This window comes from Protopterus annectens, chromosome 15.part0, assembly GCF_019279795.1.
Source record: "Protopterus annectens isolate FY-2018-M chromosome 15.part0, PAN1.0, whole genome shotgun sequence".
NCBI classification, from domain to species: Eukaryota; Metazoa; Chordata; order Ceratodontiformes; family Protopteridae; genus Protopterus; species Protopterus annectens.
The window spans coordinates 666640940-666659550 of record NC_056749.1 but is presented as its reverse complement, the minus strand read 5'-3'; the positions used below and the strand labels follow the sequence as shown (position 1 = coordinate 666659550).

Sequence of the window (18611 nt, the reverse complement as noted above, 5' to 3'; positions counted from 1 at the left end):
TAGATTTTTACGTACTGGCTTGCCGGGCCTATCATTAGCGGACCGGAGTTCCGCTGTGGCGACCCCTAACCGGGAAAAGCTGAAAGACACAAACAAACAACTCCCAGATGCCATTTCACCACCATACACTGGTGGTTATCTTTTCCCATGTCTCAAGCTCCCTTCTCATATAAAGATAACTTGAAGTTTTTAAACTTAATTAGTACGTTAGAATAATGGCTCACACCCATGAAGCACAGTATCTACATCTACCAATAATTAAGGGACAGGCAGTAGAATGGGAAAAAATAGTAGAAGAGATTTTTTTTTCACCATATCTCTCAATAAAGAAGTGAAGCTACATCCATTAGCTGCATATTAAGAAGAGCCTCTACAAGGAACCCAAAAACTCCCACAATAATTCTTCAGTTTTCAACAACAGCCAGTTATAAAGTACCTGGTCAACATTGAAGAAATCCCTTAAAGCTGTACATACCAGTTAACAGTATATCAACCATAGCTGAGAGCTGCCAAAACAAACTGCTATGGAAGATAGAGGACTTTCAGGCTTGAACATTTATAACGTTTTAAAATCTTGTTTTGGTGCAGTGTTATATGCCAAGAACACATGCACAAATACATTGCAGGACAGTGGGGAACAGAAGCAAAGGCAGCACGTTTCCCCCCTATATTATACTCTTTTTCATATTTTTTTTTTAAATTACAGAAGTGGAGGATAGGATGACAGCTAATTAAAAGCATGCAATATATCAGTGTGACATATCACAATATATCAATGTGAATCAACAACTCAATGGCACAGATGGAATAATATATGAATAAAGTGTTTTAATGAGTCAGACATTTCAGACAGACACAATCATTATAGAGTTCATGCCATTAAACAGTCTGATAATTGCCAAAGCCAGTCCCTATACCACACTCCGTGTACAGTGCCACCATATGTATAGATCTTAGGCAATCATACACAAATGCAGAACATCGTCTTGGAAATTAAGTGGTTTGAGTTTTAGACTCAAAAATTGTTTTTCACATAAATACTTTCTGATCATGAAAAACAGCAATTTGTGAAAAAAAAAACAACACTGTTGTTACAGTTCTACAGCCCAAACCAATCATCTTCCAATATAAAAGGTTCCTGTCAGTGAACAACCTAACACCTACTTTGTTATTACTATTACTCCTGTTTCATGACCTTAGAACAATTATTTGAAGGTGTTCCTCACCATTTCCCTTTTACCAACTACATGATGCTTTTGTCAGGTCTTTTTCTAGAATGCATTCATCTGCCGTGGAGCATACTCTAAACTCTCTGCATATCTCAACATATTCAGTTCCATCTGTGAAGCTTCATAACACTATTTCTGAACAAAAGGTGTTTACACTGGCACTTCAATCCATCACACATGAAAGCTGTTGCTGAGACACTAGAAACGATTACGTAATTGACCATTTGCCAATGACATCTTCCCTTCAGCAGACTTGTTGCATCGCACATAACCATCATTATGGTCCAGAAGCTGCATTGAGAGACAAGGCCACATGACCCGTACAGTCTCTCATGACAGCATACCACAGTACTTACAAATCTGTGATTGTAGTTGGTTGCAAAATAACAAATCTCGCCATCTAATAACACAGGCAATATTAACAATGCATATTTAATATTTTTTCAATATTCCTTTTTTGGTCTCACACACACACACACACACACACACACACACACACACACACACACACACACACACACACACACACACACACACACACACACACACATGCACACACACATATGCACACACACATATGCACACACACACACACACACACACACACACACACACACACACACACACAGTCTGTTATATCCCAGTGCCCTTTTTTAATCTTCTCAGTAAGGCAGATGCGAGATAGGGATGTTCCATTAAACTGTCATACTGGCAACGTCTCAGATGTTTTTTCCCTTTGGTGTACCTGTAACACTTCTCACCAGCTCATGGGAAGGTAATTTCTGGGCAGAGGATGTCATCTTCACAACCCTGTTCCACGCAATCCACCTCTGACTCTCACCTGTGTTTCCACCTTTAGGTAGACTCAGCCATCCAAAAAAACAACCGTACACCCTCCTCCTCAGACAAAGACAGCCAAGCCAGATCCACTTATTCTCCCCAACACTGTGGCACAAGAATCAAAATAAGGCAAGATAAGGTAAAAATCACTAGCCCTTTGAGCTATCCCACTACTTAAGTTTAACCTGGCTTTGACCAATTCTGTGCAATCTGCTTATAAAGCCAGTGGTGAAAGTCCTCCTCCATTTTCGGGTTTTATATTTTATCTTTAGATTATATTACATTTCCTGATATGAGAGTATAATATGATACAGATTTTTTTACTTCCAAGACGGCTGCACACTGAGTAAATAGAAGTTATGTTCTTACCATAACGTTCCATGTTAGTTGTCTTCTTCTCGCCTTCTTCTTGCTGGATGGGTTCGGAGCCGACCTCGGCTCCGACTCGGCCACTCTAAAAGCTCGAGAGTTGGTTCCACCGGCTCGAGGCTCCCCTTATATCCCACAATGCTAGGCGAGAGTTACCTCAGATCTCGTTTGTAAGCTAACCCCAGCTTATAATAGAAACAGAATAACTCTAAACAGAGTCCACCTCTAACAACAGGAAGAAAGAAGGGTGACCTACATCCTGATCCAGGAAATATGCAGAACAGCATATGCCTAAGAAAGAGGTGGTAGAAAGAGAGGTCACGATCACAACTCCTCTAGGTCTGTCCAGGCCAGGGGGAAGGAGGGTGGGACGCAAGAAGAAGGTGAGAAGAAGACAACTAACATGGAACGTTATGGTAAGAACATAACTTCTATATGTTAAGTTGTCTATCTCGCCTTCATTCTTGCTGGATGGGACCGCATCCCTAGCACCTTGTCCCGGTGGCCTAACGGAACAGACTCCTGAGAACAGTGGAACCAAAATTAGCTCTATGCCTAGAAGCTAAATCCAACTTATAATGAGAAATAAAAGTGTGAGGAGTAGCCCAAGTAGCCGCTGCACAAATGGTGTCAATAGGCAGTCTGTCTTGGAAGGCTAAAGAAGTAGCCAAAGCTCTGGTGGAATGGGCTTTAGGTTTATTAGGCAATTTTGTTGTCTAATTTCATATACCAGGGAAATCAAAGATGTTAGCCATCTGGATAATGATACCTTTGAAACTGAAAGTCTCTTTCTGCTTTCCGCATAGGAGACAAACAGCTGATCAGATTTTCTGAATTGTTTTGTTCTATCCAAGTAGTACCTCAATTGACGATGAACATCCAGGCAATGTAATTTTGTTCAGACCTATTGGAATACTCTGGAAAAAAGACAGGGAGGTCAATGCTTTGGTTTAGATTTGATGTCGAGACCACCTTAGGCAAAAAGGATGGGTTAGTTCGTAAGGATACTCTGTCCTTATGAAACAAAAGATAAGGAGGACGACAACTGAGTGCTTGAAGCTCTGAAACTCTTCTAGCTGATGTAATGGCTACCAGAAAAAGAGTTTTCCATGATAACAATTTTAAGGAACAGGAAGCTGCAGGTTCGAAAGGGGGAAGAATCAAAGAAGCAAGAACTAAATTTAGGTCCCAAGGAGAAGGAGGATTTCTTATAGGAGGTCTGAGAAGAAAAACTCCTTTCAAAAAGGCTTTGCAGAGTTTGTGGGACATTAGGGCAGATTCAGAAATACCCACATGAAAGTTAGAAATAGCTGCCAATTGAACTTTAAGTGTAGAGGGAGATGAACCTGCATGGAAGAGTTCAGCTAGAAAATCAAGGACTAGTTGGATGGAAGCGGTGAAAGGATCTATGTCCTTTCCTTGAGCCCAATATGTGAAACATTTCCACTTACTCAAATAAATCTTCCTAGTGGAAGATTTATGGGAAGCTATCAATATATCTCTAACAGAGTGAGATAACTGAGGAAGCCTGGCTAAGGTTGGAACTGGAGGAACCAAGCAGTGAGGTTCAGAGAGGGGAGGGAGCGATGAAACTGACCCGACTGATGGATCAAAAGATCTGGAACTAAGTCCAGATTCCACGGTCGCTCCAAGAGAAAACGATGTAAAAAGGGGAACCACACTTGTCGAGGCCAGTAAGGAGCAATGAGGATCAATGAGGCCTTCTGAGCGATAGCTTTCTGAATTACTTGAGAGATCAGTGGGAAAGGAGGAAATGCATACAGAAGTCCCCGGGGCCAAACTTGGACTAGAGCGTCTCTGCTGGGTTGGCCTAGTAAAGGGAATAGAGTGAAATATTCTCTGCACTTGCTGTTTTGGGGAGTAGCAAAAAGATCGCAGCAAGGCTGACCCCACTTGAGAAAAATTTCTCTCACTACAGAGTCTTTCAGAGACCACTCGTGAGGCATGAGAATAGCTCTGCTCAACTTGTCCGCAATATGATTGGACTTCCCGTGGATGTGCGTTGCTATCAGAAAACGCTGAGAAGAAATCGCCCATTGCCACAGTCTGAGTGCTTCTCGACACAGGGGATATGATCTGGTTCCGTCTTGTTTGTTGATGTACCACACTACAGACATATTGTCTGTCTGGATTGCAATTGTTCCCAAGGGAAGAGAGTCTTGAAGGGCTTGCAACGCTAAAAGCACTGCTCTCATCTCCAGAACATTTATGTGCAAGTGGCATTCGTTTGGTTGCCATGTGCCCTGGACTGTCCTGCCCTGATAATGCCCCCCCCACCCGATCAGGGAGGCATCCGCTGTCAGTGTAGCAACCGGAGGAGGTGGAACAAAAGGTCTTCCCGACAGGAGATGGGGGGAAGACATCCACCACATGAGATGCTTTTTGCACGCCTGCGTGATCACAATGGTGTGAGACATTGGAAGTTCCTGGTATGACCATTGAGTAAAAAGCATCCACTGAAGGATCCGCATGTGGTATCTGGCTAATGGAAGGAGAGGTATGGCGCTGCCATAATTCCCAACACCTTTAGAACTAACCTGGCTTTGATTCTGGTGTTGTTGAGAAGGAGTGATACCAATTTGTGAATGTCTGATATCCTTTGATGTGTTAGCCTTGCAGACATGTTTATTGTATCTAGATTTGCGCCTATGTAGGTAATAGTACGACAAGGTGACAAAACAGACTTTTCGCAATTTATTGAAATACCCAGCTTTTGACAAACGCGAAAAGTGTAATCTCTGGCCATCAGAAGGAGATGCTTGGTGGGAGCTGTGAGGAGCCAGTCGTCCAAATACGGAAACACCTGGAATCCTTGTCGTCTCAGGTGAGAAGCTACCACTGCCATGCATTTGGTAAACACCCGGGGAGCAGTGGTGAGACCAAAGGGCAGGGCCCTGAACTGAAAATGACTGGTTCCCAGCCTGAAGCGGAGGAATCTTCTGGAGCATCTGTTCATTTTTATGTGATAGTACGCATCCCGAAGGTCTATAGAGCACATCCAGTTTCCTTTGCCCAAAAGGGGAAGGATGGATTGCAGCGTGACCATCCGAAATCTTGTTTTCTTGACTGATTTGTTCAAGACACTGAGATCCAATATCGGTCTCCAGTCCCCTGTTTTCTTTGGAACTAAAAAGAACCTTGAGTAGATTCCGGATCCTTGTTGGTCTGCTGGCACTGGCTGAATTGCTCTTGTTGAAAGCAGTTTTGAAATTTCCAAAGCTGCTAGATCCCTTTGAGCGGTGGAACATCTGGAAGGGATTTTTTTGACTGATTTGGAAAGCGAAGAAAGGGGATAGAATAGCCTTCGGAAATGATGGACTGTACCCATTTGTCTTGAGTCAGGGATAGCCAGGCTTCTGGGTACAGTGACAATCTTCCCCCGACTGCCTCCGAAGATGGGCAGTCGGGCAACACCTCAGGGATGCTGAAAGGGCTTGTCAGGGAAGGCTTCCCGATTGCCCTGGTTCTGCGGACCCCCCCTGCCCCTAGGGCGACGTCTACCATTATTATTCCCACCTCTGCCTCTGGTGGGGAAACGACTCTGTGCGTCAGGCGAAGTCCCTTGAGATTGTTTACGGAACCACATCTTTCCACCCTTCTGGCCTTTGGGGTAAGGCCTGGAAGGAGTAGAGAAACGGACTCCGACGGCAGAAAGGGTCTTGCCATCAGTCTCGCACCTAGTCAGGGTTTCTTTCACTTGAGGACCAAAGAGAGATGATCCATCAAAAGGGGAGTTTGTGAAAGACATCTTGAAAGGGTCCACAAAATTGCATAGCCGCATCCAGGCGTGCCTACGTAAGGCTACACCTGTCCCTGCGGCTCTGCTCGCTCCATCAGCCGCGTAAGAAAGAAGGCGCATGGAGGAGTTGGTTATGGAATTAAGGGTAGCCAGCTGCGTGTTCATCTTGTCTTGGAAACCCGCAGCTGTAGGATCCTTTAACATTTCACTCGCTTTGATCAAGTCCCTTTGAAGACGAGTGAAATGGCACAGGTAATTCAGCGAACGCATGGTAAATGTCGCTGAGGAGAACATCCGCTTCCCGTACCTATCCATGGACCTAGATTCCTTGTTAGGTGGATGGACAGGTACTGAAGGATCAGCTAGTTCCTTCTTTGTGGCAGCAGCTACCACCATAGCATCCACAGAAACTCCTTTTGTTAAGAATTGTTTGTCTGCTGGAGCTGTTATGAACTTAGAGGGTCTCCTGGGAGTGGGGTCCACTGAATCAGGAGCCGTCCATGCCTTCACCTGCATGAGGGGGTCGAAGGGGGGGGGACACCCAGGAGGTGGAAGGACGAGAGCCAAACGCCTCAAGATACACAGATTCGTCCTCCGAAGGGTTGAGGGCTGGCCAATTTCCCCTCTGTTTCAGGATCTCCAGAATGTCTGCAAATGAGACATCTTCAGAAGGGGAACGGGGGGAACCCTCAGAATCATCCAGATCTGTGTCTGATGTGATGGACTCAGGTGAGTCAATGTGTTTCCTCTTACACTTCCTCTTCCGAGGGGGCTCCTGCCAAATCAGGAGAGGCCTCGGAAGAGGATGAAATCCCCACAGGGGGCTCCTGAGAAGCTGGCTCTCTGCGGTCCGGGATGAGGGAGTGAGTCGACTTAGCCTGAGGCACCATAGAGGGAGGGGCGGACGGAGCCGACTGTGGAGTAGAGCCAGGCTCTAACACACTCCGCATGACCTCGAATGCACCCCTGTCAGGCAGAGCCAGAGGTCCCCGCTCCGAAAAGCTAAGAACCCCCCTCGGCACCGACAGTGATGGCTCCGAGGCCGATGTCGGAGCCGAACTCACCAGCCAAGCCCCGAGAGGAGGGGGGTCGGACAAGGGTCCGATGCCACTCACCCCCTCGGAGCCGACGAGGGAAGTCCGGCGCCGAGATTCTTCCAAGGAAGAAAACGGAGCCGACGACGGAGCCGAAGACAATTGTATCGGCTCCGACACAACCACAGTCTCGGTTCCGACACGACCCGGCTCCGAGCTCAAGAGAGTCGAAGGAGGAATATGTAGATGGACCGGGGCAGGCATCGACTGATGAGTCGGGCTCTGAAGCATCTGGGCCAGTGCCTCGGACTTAAGTAGTCGACTCACTACCCTCTGAAGGTCATGATCCGACAGCCTCGATGACCTAGAGGAGTGAGACCTTTGGCTCCGTTCAGACAGCAGGGGAGATCCTGAAGCCGAATGAACGGAGCCAAGAGATGGTGACCTGGACCTCTTCCTAGTTGTCGGCTCCGAAGGTCTGGTTGGAGCCGACACGGAACTTATTACCTCGCCCGCCGAGCCGAGGGGGCCACAGAAACTGTGGACTGAGACTTATCGGCTCCAGCCGGAGCCGATGAAGGCAAAGGTTGAGAAACTATAGGTCTCGGCTCAGTTGCCGGAGCCGAAGACCTAGATGCCTTAGAGGGCTTCCCTGTTGAAACAGACAGGGAATCCTCTGGCTTGAGTAAGCCTCTAAGAATTAATTTATTCTTTCTTTCCTGCAGGACCCTGGGGCTGAAGCCATGGCACACAGCACAGGAGTCCTGCAGGTGCAAAGGCCCCAGACAATAGACACAAGAAGTGTGAGCGTCTGTCAGAGACATTTTCTGACAGCACGCATCACACTTCTTGAATCCGGAGACCTTTGCTTCTTTAGACATTTTGTCTGAACAGGTGTACACAAACACACACACAAACACACTAGTTATACCCTGTCAGGTTAATACAATAAAGTAGTAATAGTACTAGTAAATTATAAAACACACACACTCCACTAGGGAAGGAAAGGCCTATAGGCCCGAGAGAAGAACCAAAGGTTCTTGGGGAAAGAAACGGAAATTTTTTGGGTAGGGAATAAAAGTTTTCTAACCTACTCTAAACTAAGTAAAAATATTAAATTAAAGGGGTTTTAAAGACTAATTTCAACAAGAAAATAGTACTCACCAGGAACCGGTAGAAACAACCAACCTCGAAGCTGTAGCGGCAAACGAGATCTGAGGTAACTCTCGCCTAGCATTGTGGGATATAAGGGGAGCCTTGAGTCGGTGGAACCAACTCTCGAGCTTTTAGAGTGGCCGAGTCGGAGCCGAGGTCGGCTCCGAACCCATCCAGCAAGAATGAAGGCGAGATAGACAACTTAACATCAGCTTGTTTCTAGCTCTCCCAGTGTGAAAATAGAAACTCAACAGAGAAGGATCGTAGACTTGTGTTTATGGGTAAATTTCAGTAACTGGCTAGTAAGTGCACTGCCCGGATGCCAGGAATAAAAGAAATATAGAAGACCTGGAAAACAAATCAGCTACAAAAAGTGAGTAAGAACCACTGACTGGGGAAAGTTATACAGCTGTTCAGCAAAAAGCAATGCAACCTTCAGACATGACTTCCAAAAACCTACAGGAAGGAATAAGACAACTGCCTAAAGACCTGGGTAAAATAAACAAAACACTGATGAAGTATATCAACACAAACAACAAAAGGCTGGGAAGAATAGAAGAAGCTTTAAACATATTCAGATGAGATAATAAAGCTGCAAAAATCAGATGCTGAAATGAAGAAAAGGCTGGCTGAATAGGAGACTGTTCAGGAATAGAAATTTCAAAAAAATAATAGAGGACAGAGCACGTAGGGAAAACCTAAAATTTTCAGCTATACCAGAGAAACTAGAAGGAACACACTGCAATAGTTTTATGAAAGCACAAATAAGCAACTGGACTGGTATTCCACAGGAGTTGTTAGCTGAAAGGGCACATCGTGAGTATGCTCATAACCTAACTATAAGAAAGCAACCTAGACCTTTAATAGTAAATACGCAAAACTACCAGCAGAAAGAGTTGATTCTGACAAAACTGTGGCAGAGGGACAAAATACTAAAAGTGAGAGACAGCAGAATGTTTGTGGAGAATGATTACTCATAGTACACCAGCCAGAAGAGGAGTAAATTAATTCCACTATTGAGATTCAATGCTGTACCCAGCTGTCTTTAAGGTATTCTTCCCTGGAGGGACAAATACATTTTTGATGAAGTGCATGCTAAGGAGGAAATACAAAAGTTTGTCCAACAAAAAGTGAGCTGTGAAACAAAAGGATATTCTGCTTCTTGTTCTTCTGTGTATAGAGACCACAGAGAGGCTGTACCTATGAAACATTTTCAATGGAAAATGTTGGAGGGAAGAAAGGTAATATGAGAGTTGACTAGAAGAATCGAGTGTACGTTGGAAATGAAGTAGAGAGCGAATTTAGGTGATGCAGAAGAACAGTAATAAACCAGTAACTTACTATGCGATTGCAATGCAATAATTATATTTGTGAAATATGACAGAACAAGAACATCTGGAAATACTAGACTTCTTCAAAATTTGTTGTATTTGTGGGGGACTAAAGTATATGCCCTACTTCATGTCATTAATGTTTGGAAAACTGCTTTGGGGAGGGGAAGAGAGGAGAGAAAGCTAACTGTAAGTAAAGAAAACATTTTCTTTCCTTAATGGTACTCTATTTGTGGTGTATGTTATTCTTTGCTTGCTATTTTTAAGTGTAATGGGGATTGTAAACAGGTGCTGTTTTTCTTTTTCTCCCCTCTTCTCTCTTTCTTCTTGTACAGTTTTGAGAAATACATGCAAGGCAATATAAAAAAAAACCTGGTTAAAAAGGCATGGCAAAGTTTGAGTTGGTGTACTTTTTAATCTTTCTTGCATGGGGAGATAACTGGATTGGGGACCTTGAATTGATTTGTTTTGGGACAGAGTGGATGAAAAAGAATATTGAATATTATGAGGCTTTTTTTTCTAGCAAATGCATATACACTTAGTAGCAATTCTGTACACTGTCTTCATGTTTCCATGGAAACACTGTGATAAAGAGAAACTGGCTCTCTGGTTCTCATGTCTCTATGGAGACAATCTCATAGAGAGAAACTGGAAGCAGTCTGATGGAAGGGAACTGACTGAGGGAAAAGAAAAGAGGAACTGGCTAGGGCATACTGTTCTCAGACAGCAACCAATGGTTTTCCCAGTTTTCTCATTTTTTTAAATGCAATGGGGATACTAATATACAGGTGCTTTTTTTCTCCCTTCTCCCTTTTTCTTTGCTCAGTTTTAAGAAATGTAGGCACTGCAATGTAAAAACAAAAAAAAAAAGGAGAGGAGGGGGGGTACAATTGTGTACACTTACCATAAATGTAGACGTTAGAGTGTTATTCACTGTTGCAGTCATCACAGCTGGGTTATCTGCTTGCAGTAGCCCTCAGTCGACCTGATTATCAAAGTCTTGGGTCCTGCATTGGATGCTGTCTCTTCCATGATGTCCGAGGGGGCTCTTCTGCCAAATCAGGAGAGGCCTCGGAAGAGGATGAAATCCCCACAGGGGGCTCCTGAGGAGCTGGCTCTCTGCGGTCCGGGATGAGGGAGTGAGTCGACTTAGCCTGAGGCACCATAGAGGGAGGGGCGGACGGAGCCGACTGTGGAGTAGAGCCAGGCTCTAACACACTCCGCATGACCTCGAATGCACCCCTGTCAGGCAGAGCCAGAGGTCCCCGCTCCAAAAAGCTAAGAACCCCCCTCGGCACCGACAGTGATGGCTCCGAGGTCGATGTCGGAGCCGAACTCACCAGCGCCGAAGCCCCGAGAGGGAGAGGGGGGGTCAGACAAGGGTCCAATGCCACTCACCCCCTCGGAGCCGACGAGGGAAGTCCGGCGCCGAGATTCTTCCAAGGAAGAAAACGGAGCCGACGACGGAGCCGAAGACAATTGTATCGGCTCCGACGCAACCACAGTCTCGGTTCCGACACGACCCGCCTCCGAGCTCAAGAGAGTCGAAGGAGGAATATGTAGATGGACCGGGGCAGGCATCGACTGATGAGTCGGGCTCTGAAGCATCTGGGCCAGTGCCTCGGACTTAAGTAGTCGACTCACTACCCTCTGAAGGTCATGATCCGACAGCCTCGATGACCTAGAGGAGTGAGACCTTGGCCCGTTCAGACAGCAGGGGAGATCCTGGAGCCGAATGAACGGAGCCAAGAGATGGTGACCTGGACCTCTTCTAGTTGTCGGCCCGAAGGTCTGGTTGGAGCCGACACGGAACTTATTACCTCGCCCGCCGAGCGAGGGGCCACAGAAACTGTGGACTGAGACTTATCGGCTCCAGCCGAGCCGATGAAGGCAAAGGTTGAGAAACCTTAGGTCTCGGCTCAGTTGCCGGAGCCGAAGACCTAGATGCCTTAGAGGGCTTCCCTGTTGAAACAGACAGGGAATCCTCTGGCTTGAGTAAGCCTCTAAGAATTAATTTATTCTTTCTTTCCTGCAGGACCCTGGGGCTGAAGCCATGGCACACAGCACAGGAGTCCTGCAGGTGCAAAGGCCCCAGACAATAGACACAAGAAGTGTGAGCGTCTGTCAGAGACATTTTCTGACAGCACGCATCACACTTCTTGAATCCGGAGACCTTTGCTTCTTTAGACATTTTGTCTGAACAGGTGTACACAAACACACACACAAACACACTAGTTATACCCTGTCAGGTTAATACAATAAAGTAGTAATAGTACTAGTAAATTCAGTCCTAGGTCTCTTAAAGGGGGAAGGTTGGCTTCCCCTGATTAAAGTAATAAGGTCTTCAGCCATTCTTACCATTTGTTTTTTAGGCATATAGGCCTAAACATGCTGTCTGGTCGTCTGTTTTCTAGGCATGGATCGAGTTTTAGACCTTGAAGAAGAAGATGGCATCAGTTTAATATGCAAGTCAGTAGGCCTGAATACACCCCTCAGAAGCCGGTGCCTGCACAGTGGCTCCGGACCTATCTAAGGTAGAGACATCCGCAGGTTTCACAGTTGAAGCATCTCGCAGCATACCGGACACCGAATGGGTCTCAGTAGAGGCCTGCGAATCTGAAGTAGCAGGTATCAGAGGCTGCGAAAGCGCATCACTGAGTACCGGCAAACTGGCGACTAGCTTAGGAGAAGTGCCGTTGGCAGCTTTGGACCTAGGCAGCCTCTCTCTGTCTTTATCTTTGCATTTTTTTTTGGAATGTCGGTAGTCGGGTGGCTTACCGAAGCCATATCTGGATAATTGAACCGAGTACCAAAATATTTAGAAGCGTACATATACCGATGATGAATAGTTTGTTGTTTAAATAAGGCACAAAACCAACAGCGAGGTACGCCGTGGTCAGAGCCTAGGCAAGGAATACAGTACGAATTAAAATCTTTATGAGGTATTTGCTTTTTACAAGAAATACAATTATTGACTTTTACTGACATCGGTTTAGTGCAAGAAAAAGTTTCTCTAACGGGGTACTTAGCTTTAGTTGAAGACTTCAGTTCTGAAACTCAAAAACAAAAATTTCAGGAGTCAGCTGACCGGCACTTGCGAACTGCTTCTGCTTCGGGCACTGCACGGCAAGAAAGACTGACGTAATGGTGTTGGCTGCATGCTTTATACCCCCTGACTACCTGACGTCATGGAAGATGAGACAGCAACTGATGCATGACCCAAGACTTTGATAATCAAGCAGACTGAGGGCTACTGCAAGCAGATAACCCAAATGTGATGACTGCAACAGTGAAACACGAAGAACATCAGGAAAGGTCTGGTAAAGAGAGAGTGACAAAAAAAATCAGTGTGCTCTTTCCCATGCTTGCATAGGGAAATGACTGGATTAAGACCCTAGGTGTTATCCAGTAACAAGTGTATTACAAAACATGTAAATGAAAAAGAATATTTAATATTCTAAGACTTTTTTTCTGGTAAACGAGGTATGTTTAGCAGTTGTTTGCCTGGCTTGTATGTTACTAGAAGACAATTTGATAAAGGGAAATAGTTTGGAGAATGTGTTTACTGAAAACATTCAAGTGTTTTCTCAGCTGGGAGAGCTATAAAGATAGACAAAATCAAACAGCACTTACTAATAGCACAGGCATGACTAACATTTCTTTTTGGTTAACTCTAGCCTATAACTATATAAGAAAATGATGCTTTCTGTAATGTCTTTCAATCTGAATGGTCTTGCAGATAAACATAAAAAAGTAAGGAACTATATTAAAAAATGTAGAATGCAAATAGATATACTACAGGAGATACACCTGGAAAGAACTAAATGTGTGAATTTGATAAAGAAAGTTTTTCAGGATGGTTATTCAGCGGAATACCTGGGGCAAAGGGAAAGAGGAGTACTTATATTAATTGCAAGAGGAGCTTCAATTGTGACAGAAGAGGAAAAAAAAGATTAATAAATAAATAAATCTTTCATTATTATGTATTCATTTATTTTACATTTGTTTACCGGGGAGGTCTGACTGGATAGACCTGTCCTTTTTCAGCAGAGGCCTGGGGAGAAAAGCTCCAGAACAATTGCTAAAATACTATACACAAGACATTTGCATGAGCACTGTAATAAGCTCCAGAACAATTGCTAAAATACTATACACAAGACATTTGCATGAGCACTGTAGTTTACACATTCACTTATAAAAATATAGCAGATAACATATGATTGCATAAGATATTTACATAAGCATAGAGATTTTGACATACAATTAAAAGTATAGCAGGAAGTAAAATATGATGGTTGTTCATATATGTTTAGTAGCGATAATCTTGAAGATGTACTGAAGATAAGACAAGAAAGGAAAACTAAATAAGAGAATAACGACAAGTTCATATGAGGTGCACTGACATTTTTAGGGAAAGCTTTTCAACTTACTCTATGGGAAAGTTAATGGGTATAGATGGGACAGAGAGGAGTAGGCAGCAGTAAGTTGGTAAGTAACATGTGATAATACATAGTGCATCTCTGGGAGTTTTAAAGAGGAGGTTGGATAGTGGGTAAGGGAAAGGAGTTAGAATATGTCAGCCAGGTGCTAGGCAGTTGCATGTCCAGGAGTTGTTTAACTGGGAAATAAGCTGTTTTTTGAAGAAGGTTTTGTTAGGCTGTAACCTGATTTGTAGTGGTAGGGAGTTCCAAGTCTTGGCAATGTTGCTAGAATACAGGGAGTCACCAGAGCTGTAATGGCTTTTGGAGATTGTGATTAGTGCCTTGTTAATGGATCTACGTTTGCTGTTACTGGAGTAGAGAGTAATCAGGTCTTGTAAGGCTGGAGTTTTGTCAGGTTGGTACAGTATTTGATGAGTTAGAAGACAATGGTTTAAAGCCAAGGTGTTAAGGATTTCCAGCCAGGAAAGCTGTTTTAGGGCCTGACAGTGGTGGGTGCGGTAGGTGGAGTTTGAGGCAAATTTTGCTATTTTATTGTAGCATTAAGGGTCTACTGGCCAGGGATAGGGAGGAGGATTACACTGGCATGTGTTTACATTCCACCTAAAACTGCTATAATGGAGCTTAAGAAAATTCTGGGAGAAATAATCAGCATTCAGCAAGGAATACTACTTAGGGGTGGAGACTGGAATATAGTTTGCAACAATGAAGATGTGTCTGGGGTCCTAGAAGGGAAAATATAACAAAGAAGGGTAGTTTTTCAAGCAATTTATGAAAATGTTTGATATGGAAGATCCGAATTCAGAAGTAGGTGTTTGGAGTGCATCTACATATTATTCTCCAAGATACAAAAACTGGGCTAGGCTAGATAGACTTTATATCTCACAGGAACATATGCATTTAACTGAAGGTCTTGCAATGCACCCAATAACTATTTCAGATCACGTGTCAATAATAACTAAAATAAAAACGTATGGTAATGAAATAAAAATTTGACACTGCTGCTTTCCCACCTATCGACCGAAAAAAAAAAGAGGAATTTAAGGAATGGGTTTTGGAATTAATTCAGGAGCTACTACAGAAGATGGAAAGTTCTTCTGAAAATATAGTTAGCGAGTGGGATAAAATTAAAGTGGATTTTAAAACTAGTGTGGAAACAAAGGCAAGGGAGATATGGCTATGAAGTAACAAGAATTATTTAGAAGGACTGACAAACGTTAAAGTACTGCAAAATAGGGGAACTTTTCAGAACAAGAAAAGGAGCAATTGCAGAATGCTAAACAGAAAATAAGGGATTACTTTGATAATATGCATGAGTTTAGAAAGATTGCTTTAAGCAACTGATTTTTGATAATTCTACAGCACAAAAGCTTTTAGCATGACGACTCAAGCAACGGAAAGTGGAAAGTGCTGTCATCAAGCTTAGGGAGCCTATAACAACGAAGATAACAACAGATCCTGTAGAAGTATTAGAAATATTTTGGAAATGTTATGAAAGTGTGTAAAAAGCAGAGAAGTGTGGAAATCAAGAAAAGGTAAAAATGGATATGTTTATGGAAGAATTAAATATGCCAAGATTAGAGGAAGATAAGGCTCAATTACTAACAGGATAGGAACAGACAAGATAAAAATGGCTGTGTATAATACATCTACAGGAATGTCCCCAGGAATTGATGGTATTCCTGTGGAAGTCTGGAAGCTAGGAGGAAAAAAACTGATAAAGATCTGGAAGGTTTTGTTTAACAGTATTTTAAGAAGAGGAGAAGTATCGGCATCCTGGAAGATGGCGGTGGTAATGGTAATACATTGAGGGTGAATATCCATTGGATCCAGCTTCATACAGGCCCATTTTCAATACTAAACCAGGATTATAAAGTGTTTATGTCTCTAATGACTAAAAGAATGGCAAAATTGATACCAGGCAAACCTTTGACAATATTAACAGAACACTGATGATGATCCAGAGGGAAGCAGAATACATTACAGTGTTGTGGAACATTTTAAGACAGTTTCAGATCTTCTTGGGATACAAAATTAATGAAGCTAAAACAAAGGCAACAGCAGTAAATTATGAACCCACACACAAACTGGTCCAACACTATCCATATTTATAGGGACATGACAAAATGAACTATTTAGGAGTATGGATAAGAAACGACTGTTGTGGCAGCTAAGAATATGTGGGAAGAGACTAAACAGAAGATAATACAAAAATTGAGAAACTGGAAGCTTTGTTATATGGATATGAATACTAATATACAAGCAATTTAAATGTTTTTAGTCCCTTTAGTCTTATGCACAGTCAGGCGTATTTTTGTATCAACCAGGGGAGAAGCTGTGGATAGCAAATAAACAGTTGAAGGATTTTATCTGGGAAGGGAAAACAGCAAGGGTCAAGTGGGATAAGCCGATTCTTCCAATAGAACAAGGCGGACTACGATTACCCAATTTGAGGGTTTTTTAGAGAAACACAGCTAAGGCTCTTATGCATACTATAAGCAGAAAACTATAATTCAAAGTAGAAACAAATGATAGTGATACAGGGGGAAAGGACAAGAAATAAGGAGATTGGGATTTTGGATGCAGACTCTTAAGGAGAACAACAAAAATCATAAAGAGTATTATATTCATAAAAGAGCAGGGAATATTCTAAGAACTAAACCAGCACGAGAATGGAGAAAAGAGATTCTGCCAATAGGGGCAACTGTGGTTAGGGATACAGACAATAGGTAAGACTGGGCTGGAATTTAGTGGAGAAAACTGGCAAATGAACCAAGATACTGGGAGCAAATAACTAGAAAGGGAAAGGTAATAGAATGGAAGAGGCCAAGAATTTATTTGGACTGCAGGCTAGAGATTGCCTTCCCTATCAAGGACTGATATCAGAGTATACGCAAAGAGAAAGAACTCGGGGGTTCCTCAATGAAAGACCAGCACTGGTAGAGTTTTTAACAGAATCTAGAACAGAAGCTGCCATTAAAAAGGGAATAATTAATTAATTGACCATATATTAGAAAGGATTGGAAAGAGAAACTGGATAAGCAAGTCACAGAGAATGGGAGATGTATTTATATCTCCCAAATATGCAACAAAAATCTAGAAAATTTAGGATCTTTGCCTGGAAGTATTTACATAGGTACTTTTATACCCAAAGTAGACTCCAAATAATTTTTCCTCAGGTGGTTATCAAATGTTGGAGGTATGATGGGCAAGAAAGAGGTAACTTTAGGGATTCCCTGTGTACCGCTCTGTTGGAGATGCTGGGTGAGTGGATTGGACTGACTGGGAAGATGATTTTTTTTAAGCTACGATACACAATCAGAATTGCATAGATAAAGTAAAGCCTTGCTGAGTCCAATTATGGTGGGTGCCAAAAAGCAATTACTAGAAAATGGAAATCAAAGTGTAGACCAACTTTAGTAGAAGTAGGGAATATAGTAACAGAGATAAAACAATCGGAATTGGGATCTTTAGAAAAGGGAAGGCGCAAACCGCATAAGAAAAAATGGGAATTGTGGGACCAATATATTCAGAGAATAAACAAGGTTTAAGAGGCAGGATTTGAATGTGCCATACAATGCTTAACTGACAATAACTGGATGCATAAGTGATGTATAATGTTTGCAACTACAGTTGTTTCAATGATGTCTGTGATGTATGTTTACAATGGAAGTGGTGTCAACATTGTTTGTTTTTCATTTATATAAATGTAAGATTGCCTATGTCTAGGTGATAATTTAATAAAGATGCTTACTGAAAAAAATGTATTACAGATTTTTAACCATTAACTCTGCTGCTACTGGCGTAATACCTAATGTATCTACTGTATACAAATTTACAATGGCCAAAATAAATCAAGCCTTGGGATGTTCTGTGAATTGTGCTTTCAGAATATTTGCTGTTCCAGACAGCAAATGAACTGCAAAGAGACTATACTGTCCAGCATGTCAAAATACAAGAGAGATACCTCACAGTAATGCTCTTTTTTTTTTTTTTGTACAATCACTGCTTTGTGACTCAAGGTCAAATTTAACTGGATTCCTGTACAAGTATAATCTGCCTTGTTCTGTCAGAAGAATCAGCTTATATCACTCGACTCTTGCAACCTTCCCCTCCCAGATGAAATCCTTCAGCTCTTTATTGCTATCCAAAACTTCTCCGATGGTTGACAAAAACATGCCTGACCTGGGCATAACACTTAAGGGACTAAAACATTTAACTGCTAATATCGTACTATCCATATCCATACAACTGAGCTTCCAATTTCTGAGTTTTTGTATTATTTTTTGTTTAGTCTCTTCCCACATATCCTGAGCTGCCAACACCATAATCATTTTTAATCCATACTCCTAAATACTTCAATTTATCATGTCCTCATAAATATAGATATTGCTGAAGCAATTCTTGTGTGGATACATAATTGTATTACTACTGCCTTGTTTTCGTTTCATTAA

The 18611-nt window shown here is 42.7% G+C and overlaps 1 protein-coding gene across 1 annotated transcript in view; it reads right to left on the bottom strand.

The window, feature by feature from the left end:
* TRMT12 (tRNA methyltransferase 12 homolog) overlaps positions 1 to 18611 on the bottom strand; it is a 452768-nt gene that overhangs the window by 356321 nt on the left and 77836 nt on the right. The window lies entirely within an intron of this gene.